The sequence below is a fragment of the Peromyscus maniculatus genome, chromosome 15 (assembly GCF_049852395.1).
Source record: "Peromyscus maniculatus bairdii isolate BWxNUB_F1_BW_parent chromosome 15, HU_Pman_BW_mat_3.1, whole genome shotgun sequence".
Lineage (NCBI taxonomy): Eukaryota > Metazoa > Chordata > Mammalia > Rodentia > Cricetidae > Peromyscus > Peromyscus maniculatus.
The window spans coordinates 6,873,795-6,885,748 of record NC_134866.1 but is presented as its reverse complement, the minus strand read 5'-3'; positions in this window follow the sequence as shown (position 1 = coordinate 6,885,748).

The window sequence follows — 11,954 nt, the reverse complement described above, 5'->3', positions numbered from 1 at the left end:
CGGTGGCTGCAGTGTCTCTCCTCCTTCTTTCTGTTTCCCCAATTTTCCTCTCTCTTTGTCCTGTCTATACTTCCTGCCTGGTCACTGGCCATCAGTGTTTTATTTATATAGAGTGATATCCACAGCACTTCCCCTTTCTTCTTTTTTTTAAAAAAGGAAGGTTTTAACTTTAACATGGTAAAATTACATATAACAAAACAATTATCGAGCAAGAATTATAGTTACAATATTAAAGAAGATGTCTTATCTATCTTATATTTGTGAGTTTAAGGTTTTATAGCTAACTTATCTTTTATCATAACTGAGGAAATTACGACTATCTAGTCTTCAACCACATCAAAGACCTGAGAAGGAACATAATGGTACCTGAGAAATGGTAGATGGATGCAAGCAACTTTTGGGAATCTTGCAAGAGTAGACCAAGACAGCTGGCAGCCTGGACAATCACCAAATGTTTCTCAGCATTGTTGGTGCATTCAAATTGGCTACAGGCCTAGAGTATCTGACAGACCATTTTCAGAAGCAGGATTTCTGAAAGACCATCTTACCCTGTCTTGGCAGAGTACAGTGGTCGCTTTCCATGTGTCCCGCTTGTCCAGAAAGGACAGCATTGCATTCATACTGTTAGCCGTCAAGGCAAGGGCAGTTCTTTGCCCAGTAGGCCATTTTGTGCCAAAAAGACAAACTTCCAAATGGAAATGTCTTAGAAGCCCAACATTCTCCGGGATCAATTGGTGCAGCCAGGAGCAATTGTGTCTCACGTCAACAGAATTCTAAGTTATTTAAATGCCATATCTCTAGGTCTATGAAGTGTTTGAAGATTACCTATCTATCTGAAATGTATCTATGTATACCTAGAAGACTTAACTAACATGGCTACAAATATGATTATCATAGATGACTAATTATTAATCTATTTTTAATTATCCATTACAATTTTAAATGAGTTACATAAACACAACACCTCAAACAAGAATAGAAATATACATATATACAGTATAACAAAATTAACCCCAAGCCTGCATCAATAAACCAAAATTTATACCAATGTAAAACATTTTAAACATAAACTAAAATCTATACCAATGTAAAACATTTTAAACAAGTTGTTCTTTAAAAGTAGGTTCATTAATCTACCCTTTTATCTTATCATCTCCATATCCTATATATCCATATCACTCCAATCATGCCTTGAGTGAGCCTTTTTCCCCACACAGGTGCAGCCTCCCCCGAGTGAAGGGGTCTGTGTAGGGCATCTCTAGTCAGGGGAAATTTCAACCCTGGAGTCCTGCATATCAAAGCAGTGATAATGAACCTGGATCTGCCTGGCCCGTAGGTCTGTTATTTGGCTTCGGATAAACCGAGAGAGCCAGGAAAGTGCCCATGGCCCAAAGGCAAGGACCAGGAGCAGGCCTACAAAGGTCCTAGGAGGGAGGAAAGAAGGGTCGTTAGCCAAGGAGAGTTGGAAAACCAATTCTAGAACCACCCAAGCTCTTGTTCTCCTTTTCTTTTTCTCTTTTTCTAGTCCTTTTCTAACCTTTACCATACTGTCCCTGACTACCCTGGTATGGTCTGTAAGGAAGCAACATTCCTCGTTGAGCACAGTACAAAGGCCACCCTGTTGTAAAAAGAGGAGATCCAGGCCTCTCCTGTTCTGTAAAACTAGCTCAGCTAGGGAAGAAAGGGATGACTTGAGGGCAGAAATTCCTGGAGCCGGCTCAGTGGAATTTGTACAGGGATGTGATGTTGGAGAATTACAGCAACCCTGTGTTCCTTGGTGAGGCTCTCATCCATAGTGAATTCTTATTTCACCATCAACATGTAGCTTCCTCACTTTGTACGGTATCTCATGGGAGCATTTCAACAGCCATTTTTATATCCTTTGTTTTCAGAAAAATTAAGGAGAACACATAAACTATCTGTTCCTTCTTTTTTCTACAAGCAGGTCTTGCTGTGTCTAAGCCACACCTGGTGACACTTCTGGAACAAAGACAAGAGCCTTCAGATTTGAAGAGACAAGCAGCAGCAAACGTGCAGCCAGGTGTGTAGGAATGAGGGGTTCTGGGGCAGAGTTGAGGGCCAAATATCCAACAGAAAGGCAGGCTTTTCCATGTGCCTTGAAACATGACACTATGGGAATCATTCTTTAGGTCTCTTTATGTTTTTGTTGTCAAAGCTCATCTCTCAGACTTTTTAATAGTTTCAGTTTCTTACTTTGTATTTCCCCAACAGTGAGCTGTGCTTTTATTTACAGTGTCTTCTAAGGTTTTTCTTTTTGTTTATTCTCCATTGTAGTGTAAGACCCAGTGAAAGAGAACTCAGTGCTGGTCAGACTGAGAGTCATTTATTTGCAGAGGTTGTGAGCGGACTCATGCCAGAAAGATCTCTACACCAAAGTGAGCATGATTAGCTTTATAAAACCAAACCCACAATTCCATCTCAGAGAGGCAGGAGGGGCAGAACAGTTTTAGTTCTGGTGATTAAAACAATTTGGGGGTGGGGAGCAGTTGGATAAAACTCATACAAACCAGAGTCAGTTTGGACAGTTCATTCCCCACTGATCTTATGGAAGAGTCAAGGCATTAATGTATTGTAGCAGGGGTTGTGTTGGGCCATTCGAGGCTGTTTGGTGTGTTTAACTGTTTTACCTCCAGTTGGTTCAGCAGGGCCCAACAATTAGACCTAGGAAGTTTAGGACAGGATGAGCTACAGGGGCTTGACACTGTTGACTCAGGGATGCCGACCAAACAGTTCTGGGGACAGTGATTGTGTGCCTCTCCTCCATGGCAGTCAGTAGATTTAGGCCTTTCAGTGTGATGTAAGGCTCCATGGTTTTTGGGGTTTTGTTTTGTTTTACTTTTTTCAAGTTAACATATTTATCATATATTAGGTCTGTTATTTGGATATATTCCAATTCACAACTGGTTAGAGAAATTATGGACTTTTTTGTATGAACCTGATATTCCCAGATACATCAGAGCCAGTACAATGTTTTGTTTCAGATCCAGTCAGGATAGCCACTGTGGCTAGCCCTATAGGAAGCATATGGCTAACATTACCATGAGTCCAATGGTAGGAAGAGATCTTGTGGTCCCTTCTTCTCAAGGTCTTCTTTTGATTCTCAAACTTCCTCCAAGTGTATATTTCACTGGCTTCGGGAACACGGATGAGAAGTGTAGGTGGAGTTTTTTTATTGGGACCCCAATGGGCTCTGTCCCACCAGCCACTCGCAAATAACCACACAGAGACTTAATATTAATTATAAATGCTCAGCCAATACCTCAGGATTATTACTAACTAGCTCTTACATCTTAAATTAACCCATATTCCTTATTTACTCTCTGCCACGTGGCAGTACATTTTCTCCTATGGCGTGTGTCTCTCTCTCTTCTCTGCATCCTGGTGACTCCTCCGGCTCTGTCATTCCTCTTCCCAGCATTCTCTGTCACCAAATTCTGCCTAACCATCGACCAATCAGCTTTTGATTAACAATGTGAGTGATATAGCTTCACATATTCCACAATGTCTCCCCCTTTTTCTATAATTAAAAAGTAAGGTTTTAATTTCAACATAGTAAAACTATATATATATCAAAAGCAGTTGTCCAGTAAGAATTACACTTACAATATCCAGTTCACTTGTATTTGATAAATTTAGAGAAAATATTTTTATTATCTTATCTTTGTGAGTCCAAAAAGTTTTATATCTAATTTATTTTTTATTATAACTAAGAAAAACTTTGTCTAAATATTTAGTCTTTAACTACATCAAAGACTCCAGAAGGATGAAATGTTAACTAATGACTGGAACATCTGGCTGCCTGGACAGTCACACAAAGTTCTTCTGTAATATTGGGCCATCCATCTTTGGCCTACAGGCCTAGAATATCTAACAGACTTTTTTGAGAAGCAAGAAATTTTAAAGGACTGTTCTATCTTGTCTTGGCAAAGTTTAGAAGTCACTGCTGGTCCAGTTTGGGCAGTATACTGTCAGCAATTGAGTCAAAGGTAGTTTCTTTGTCAATGGCTAGCTTTTGCCATGAAGAAAATAAACTCCATACAGAGTTTCTTCAATGCCCATCATCTTTGAAATAAATTGGTGCTGCCAGGAGCAGATATGTTTTGCTATCAAGAAAAGCCTACGTTATTAAAACATTTTAAAAGCCATATTCTATAGGTCTTAGAAGTGTTTGAAGACCATCTCTCTATCTAAATATATCTGTTTATGACTTTGAAAACATACCTAGCATGACTATAAATTTGACATTTTTAGATGACTACTATCTTGTATTTTTAATTATACAATAGATTTTTAAATGAGCTTCATAAACACAATACCCCAAACAAGAGTAGAAACATACATACAGTATAAGAAAATTAACTTCAAATTTTTATCAATCAACTAAAACCCATACCAGTGTAAAATATTTTGTGGCTAAGGTTTCTTTTTTTTGAACTACACCCTGTTTTCTGTGGGTGCTGATATCTTTAGGGAAACCTTTAGAAAAGTCAGGATGATTGTTAGGTTTGTCTGGAGTAGTTTGTGAGGTTGGATCATATCAGCCAGCAGCCTTGAAACTGTTTTGGGTGTAGAATTTTAAGGAAATTGCAACAGAGGTGCACCGAGATATTGAATCATCTGGGCCATCCATTTTTATTGGTGTCTGGTCTCCTTGTTCTGGAAATACATAAACTTTTAAAGGTAACATGCATATCTATACTAATACAAGTATAGACTGTGTGTTGTACACAAGTTAGCCAAAGATGATTTTCTGTTTTAAGTTTGAGCATGTAAAATATACGTCATGTGGTTTGTAGTTTTCCCAGGTTTATTTCTTTATGTTTGTAGCCAGGATTTTCAGGGCATCTTCCATGATCCAACCTGATCCATATCAACCTGGAATGAATCCAGAGCCTCTCATTTTCAGTGGAAATAAAAGCATCACCTCTCTCCCAAAGTAACATATTTTTGGCTTCTTTTTTAGTCCAGACATTTTAAGAATATACAGGTTGGTTTAATCCATCAGTTTTCATAATCCAATGTGTCTTAGCAGCTGTCGATCCTTTATTAGCAATCAGAAAAATTCAAGGACAACACAATAACATACGGAATCCAGACATTGTGTATTTTCCATCTTTATGTGTCTTTTTTATTATTTTATTATTTTAAAAGTTTGTATATATTTTTATGACTGACTGTACCCTTTTTCTCTTCTTTCCCAAGCCTTTGTACATTTTTAAACATAATGGATCCCATTTAGAGATTTTTTTTTCTCTCGTCTGGATCTGTCTTTCCTGAGCATCTGTAATCCTTTCTGTCTGCATGAGCAAAACCTCAAACCTGTCATGCCATGAGCTGTTGGACCATGCAGTGCACTGGCAGAGCTCATGCTGGCTGCTCAGATCTGTAGGCAGCTGCCAGGAGTCACATCTCCATACTGCAGCCCACATGAGAGACATGAAACTAGGAAGTCGTGTTTGGCTCCATTTTTGTGTATTTAGAACATTTATAAAGCTTGTACAGGTCTTATGTGTATGTAGGTACACCAGGTTGGAACACTATTTGTAGGTGGAGTTTTCCTGTCACAGCAGCTACTCCAAAATAACCAAAATGTGACTTAATGATAATTATAAATGGTTGGACATTAGTTTAGGTCATTTTTAGCTAGCTCTTACATTTTAAATAAATCCATATTTCTTATCTACCATCTGCCATGTAGAGATATCTTCTTTCCACACAGTCTGTTCATCTTGTTTCTCTCTGCATCTGCTGGCACTCCTCTCACTCTGCCAACATTTTCTCTGACCAGAAAGTCCTGTCTTGTCATCAGCCAATCAGTTTTCTATTAACCACGAGAGTAATACATATTCATATTGTACAAAAAGATTGTCTCATAGCAGAGGAGCTAGTCCCAGGTGTCTCTGAAAGGTAACTCGGAATGACTATTCTGGGTGAACTTTCACATCCTTAGGTGTATTGCTTTCTTTACCTGATGTGTGGGTCCACACGTGGCACAAGCACCTTAGTTTAAATGAGTGCCATAGTTCACCCTGCTGTGCTGACTGTCCCTGTGGCAGAGCCTCTGTCATATATTATCTACCACTTTGCTGAGGACTCCTTACACAATCAGACATTGACATCTCAGCTCCGGGATTAGCTTTGTTAAGAGGAGGAAATTCAACGCCAGGGGTCAGCACATGGCCATTTGAACTGGCATGTAGTTCCCATACCAGTTGTGTGGCAGGCATAGGTATCAGGTTCCCTTCGGTAGCCTCACTTAGTTCAGGAGACATTGAATGCCAAGAAAATACAATGAGTGTCTCCATTGCTTGACACATTTAGAATGTGGTGCAGAATCTAAGATCCTCCTCAGCATGAAAAAATCCACACCCTTTCCTGGGGGACATGAGGAGTGGTTCATCTTCCCTCCAGCAAAGAACAGGATTTAGTTAGTCCTGGCTAACAGGTGAGAGGGAGACAGGAGCAGCAGATGCTGACAGCACCCTTTCCCCATAAGTCTTGATCCTGCGTTGGAACTAGAATGCTACTAATTCCCCCAGGTCTGTGTCCCGGCTGAGGGTAAATATGCTAACCTATCCTAGTTATCTCCTGCCATGCACATGTAGTGCAGATTTACCTCTTTTTACTCAATCATTCTAGCATTCACTGTCAGTAACTCATTTTCTATGTTTTTGCTTTGTTTTGTTATTCGTGTTTTTTTTTTTTTTTTTTTTTTTTTTTTTTTTTTAAACACTGGGTTTCTCTGTAGCCCTGGCTGTCCTGGAGCTGGCTTTTTACACCAGGCTGGCACAAAACTCACAAAAATCTCTCTGCCTCTACTCCAGAGTGCTGGCATTAAAGGTGTGTGTCACCACTCCTGGCCCAATAACCAGTTACTTTAAGTACATCTGATTTTAGTATTCTTCCATATAAAGGAAAAGAAAGGTTGAACTCAAATTTGTTTCAGTTACCTACTTTAGACCAACTTTGATTATACTACAGAGATATATAGAACTGTATAATGGAAGGTAGAAAATTTTCTCTCCCTCTAATATTGTGTCTGTAAATGAATTATATTTGTATTTAGCATGAATATGAACACAACTCCGGGCACACTAAGTATATTTCACCATTGATTAGGTGACTCATCATTAACTATTCTGTCTTAGTTACCTTTGTTGTAACAGCTTACAATAAAATAGTGTCCCTCACCAGAAAGACTTGATAAAAGAAAGTAATTCATCTCTGTTAAAGTTTCACAATCTAACATTATGATTATTGAATTGAAAATCTTTTATACCAAAACAAAATTTAGACATAAATACAGTTCATGAAGGAACTGGGCACTTCAGTCTCCTAATCCCTTTGTTATATATGTTATAAAATCTAAATCAGTCCTGCACTCATACATTCAATAGCTTGTAGCATCGTAGAGAATACCATAATGGAGAGCTCAGTGCCAGGCATGAGCGGTTTGAAGAGGAATAGACATGGAGTTTCCAGACCCACTAACACAGCCTCAGAGAGGATGTTGGCACTGCCCATGGAGGACAGGCAGGAGGACAGAGGAACCCCACAGCATCCAGTAGCCTTGAATCCACAGTGAGCTCAGAGAGTGGCTGACTCTGTTCCACAAGGAGGGTCAGGAAAGGTGACAAAGTGTAAGGTCCAGAACAACAGCAGAGAGAACACAGATGGAGTGGACGATACAGTCACTCCTTCAGCATCCACAGAAATGACATCAGGTGTGGATTTAACTGAATTTTATCCCTTACTTCTTCAGTCAACAGCTTTACTCTTAGAAGGAGACCCTCAGGAGGCACAGCCAGGTGGATCTCTGTGAGTTCGAGGCCAGCCTGGTCTACAGAACGAGATCCAGGACAGGCACCAAAGCTACACAGAGAAACCCTGTCTCAAAAAAACAAAACAAAACAAACAACAAAAGTAGCCCCAGGGAAGGACTCTAAGGTGGTTTTTTTTTTTTTTTTTACCAGAATTTGGACCAGAAAAAATACCCACACCTACCCCATTGGAGGACCAGAAGGACAGTGTTGGGTTTTGTGTCAGGAAATGCACTGGTCATTCCAGCACTCTCCAACCCGAGTTTAATTGGGTTTAATTTCAGGATATTTGTTCCTTAGACGACATCAAACAATCCATTCTGAAGACAATCCCTACAAGTGTGCACAATGTGGCAAAAGGTTTTCCTCCTTATCATTCCTTCAACAACATCAAATGGTCCATATTGGAGAGAAATCACACAAGTGTGAGGACTGTGGCAAATGTTTTTGCTCAACTTATTCCCTTAGACGACATCAAACAATCCATTCTGAAGTCAGTCCCTATAAGTGTGTAGAGTGTGGGAAACAGTTTTCCTGTTCTAAGAGTCTTCAGGAACATCAAACAATTCACACTGGAGAGAAACCCTACAAGTGTGAAGAATGTCACAAAGTCTTTCATTATCACTCATCCCTTAGGAAAAACAGGAGAGTTCATACTGGAGAGAAACCCTACAAGTGTGAAGAGTTTGACAGATGTTTTTCCTCATCTTCAGCACTTAAGCGACATTAAAAAAAAGAAAATTCATTCTGAAGACAATCCCTAAAAGTATGGGGAATGTGCCACAGACTTTGTTAAGCTTTATATCTTTACTCAACATAAGATATAGTCCATACTGGAGAGGAATTCTAGAAATGTCCTAAAACATTTTCTTCTTTAACCATTAAAACACATCAAATGATTCATTCTGACTATAAACTCCATGAGTGTGTGAAGTGTGGTAAAAATCTTTGCTAACAATTTGCATCTCATCCAACTCAAATTAATCAACAGTGGAGAATATTGTTAATTCTTTTGGAATGTCAACAAGAATATCTAACTTCCAAGGGCACAAGTGCTAAGAATGTCATCAGATAACCACAGAGACTTCTCTTTGCTGTTATTCCCAATAGTTTTCAACAATGGGATTGAAACTTGATTAATGAGGCTCTTTCTTCTGTACCTATAAGTATTCCATGAAACCTTTACCATGTCATAACTTGGTCCATTGGGTGCCTGGAATCTGAGATCTGGGCTGTGGCATAGTTACTGTTCTTTCCAGTGAAGTCATCCAAGCTCTTCTAATGTCTCCCCTCAGTGAGTAAGAGGCTGTGTTGTAGCACAAGACCTAATTGGTCTTAATAAAAAACTTGGAGGCAAATATTGGGGTACGTGCTGAAAGATCAGAGACACAAAGGAACAATCCACAAGAGAAAGTTCTTACACTGCAGGATCCTCAAGCCACAAGGGGCCATGGGGGTGATCCTGTCTCTATGAATCCTCAGACTGAATGGCTCTGAGATCCTGTCTCCTCCCTCCTTATATTCCTTTCTCAGCCCAGCCATATCACTTCCAGTGTCAACATTCCTAGTGCTGGGATTAAAGGCTTGTGACTCCTAAGCACTGCGATTAAGGGTGTGAGCCATTTGTTTCTCTTTTAGACTGGCTTAATTTCGTGTAGCCGAGAATGGCCTTGAACTCACAGAGATCCCTCTGCCCCTATGGTTAGTCTAGTGGCTGGCTTTGCCTTCTGTTTTAGGCAAACAAGTTATCACCACACTCTGTCTCTCTGAGCTAGCAAGTTTTCACCCAGCATATGGCTCCTGAATTCTTATTGGTAAAATAAAAGGATAGAGATTTAGTTAAAACTATGTGAAGGCTCTTCTGGCCTAAGGCCTGAGAGTCAAGGCAGCTGTGGTGGCTGCTGAGGTGCCATCATCATCTAAGGCAGTGATGGTATCATGTGCAGCTGTTGTGCCTCAGATGAAAAACAACATGCGAGTAGAGCAAAAATGGCAGGAAAGTTATGGAGGTAACCAATCATTTTCCAATTAGATTTGAAACTTATTCCACAAACGATAAGTGATGTGATGTTATTCTGGGGATATACTTTTACTTGCCATTTTAAAAAATGTTCTTACCCTTTCTTTCTCCTGGACAATACTTCATAATCATTCTTATTGTATATAGTTTTGTATTAGGTTTAGAACCTTCTTGTTTAGACAAAAAGGTTAAGTGTTGTGAGCATTCACTCCGCCCATGACCTTGGGTTATCTGGCCTGATAGAGACAGTGCTTCTTGCCTATCTACCTGACCTCTTAAAAGGAAAATTGAGAGGGCCGAATGCTCTCTTGGCCATGGAAGGCTTCCTGACACAATTCAGCAATCTGGTCTGGAGCCATTTCCATCTTTCTTTTGAATGAGTGAGTGTGTGATCCCCATTTCATCCCTTAATAAATAACTCTCCTTTTCAACCATCCATGGATTTCTCACATTATTTCACATTATTATAAATGGTTAATGGTCATAGTCAATCTCATTCTAAAGAAAATAGGGCGATGTGATATAGAAATGATAAAAAAAATGATAAAACACTGTTAATCTCAAAATACATTAGTATGGATTTTGAATTATTAATACAATATTTTTCCTTTTTTTATTAAGAGATTTTCTATTCATTTTACATATCAACCACAGATTCCCCTGTCCTCCCTCGTCCCACCCTCCACCTATCACCCTCAACCCACCCCCTCATTCCCACTTCCTTCAAGGCAAGGTCTCCTATGGGGAGTCAGTAGAGCCTGGTACATTCAGTTGAGGCAGGTCCAAGCCCCTCCTCCCTGCACCAAGGCTGCACAAAGTATCTCACCATAAGCACTAGGTTCCAAAAAGCCAGCTCATGCACTAGGGACAGGTCTTGGTCCCACTGCCTAGGGGCCCCCTAAACAGTTCAAGCTAAACAACTGTCTTGCTTATCAAGAGGGCCTAGTCCAGTACCATGGGGGCTCCTCAGCTATTGGTCCACAGTTCATGTGTTTCCACTACTTGGCTAGTTGTCTCTATACATTTTCCAATCATGGTCTTGATATATCTTCCTCATAGAATCCCTCCTCTCTCTCGTTGATTGGACTCCTGGAGCTTACCTTGGAGGCTGTGGATCTCTGCATCTTCTTCCATGAGTCACTGGATAAGGGTTCTACGATGACAGGGTATTCAGCCATCCGATCACCAGAGTAGGTCAGCTCAGACACCCTCTCGACCATTGTTAGTAGTCTATGATAGAGTCATCTTTGTGGATTCCTGGGGACCTCCCAAGTACTCTGCTTCTCCCTATTCCCATGGTAGCTTCATTTGTCATGGTGTTCTCCCACTCTATTCCTGATCCAGCTTGAACCTCCCACTCCCCTAAGCTCTCGTTCCCCCATCCCTTGCTCTCCTCTACCCCTCACCCTCAGTTTGCTCATGTAGCTCTCATCTATGTCTCCATTGCTGGGGAATACCTGTGTCTTTCCTAGGGTCCTCCTTACTATCTAGTCTCCCTGGAGCTATGGGTTGCACTCTGGTTATCTATTGCTTTACATCTAGTATCCACTTATGAGTGACTACATACCATGTTTGTCTTTCTGAGTCTAGGTTGCCTCTCTCATGATGTCATTGTTTTTCTCCGCTGAGTAGTACTCCATTGTGTATATATACCATATTTTCTTTATCTGTTCATCAGTTGAGGGACATCTAGGTTCTTTCCAGGTTCTGGATATTACAAGTAAGGCTGCTCTGAACATAGTTGAGCATGTGTCCTTGTGGTAAGATTGAGCATGCCTTGGGTATATGCGCAAGAGTAGTACAGCTTGGTCTTGAAGAAGATTGAATTCTAATTTTCTGAGAAACCACCATACTGATTTCCAAAGTGGCTATGCAAGTTTGCATTCCCACCAACAATGGAGGAGTGTTCCCCTTGCTCTACATCCTCTACAACATAAACTGTCTTCAATGTTTTTTTAAAAAAGATTTATTTATTATGTATACAGAAGAGGGCACCAGATCTCATTACAGGTGGTTGTGAGTCATCATGTGGTTGCTGGGAATTGAATATCAGGACCTCTAGAAGAGCAGTTGGTGCTCTTAACCTCTGAGCC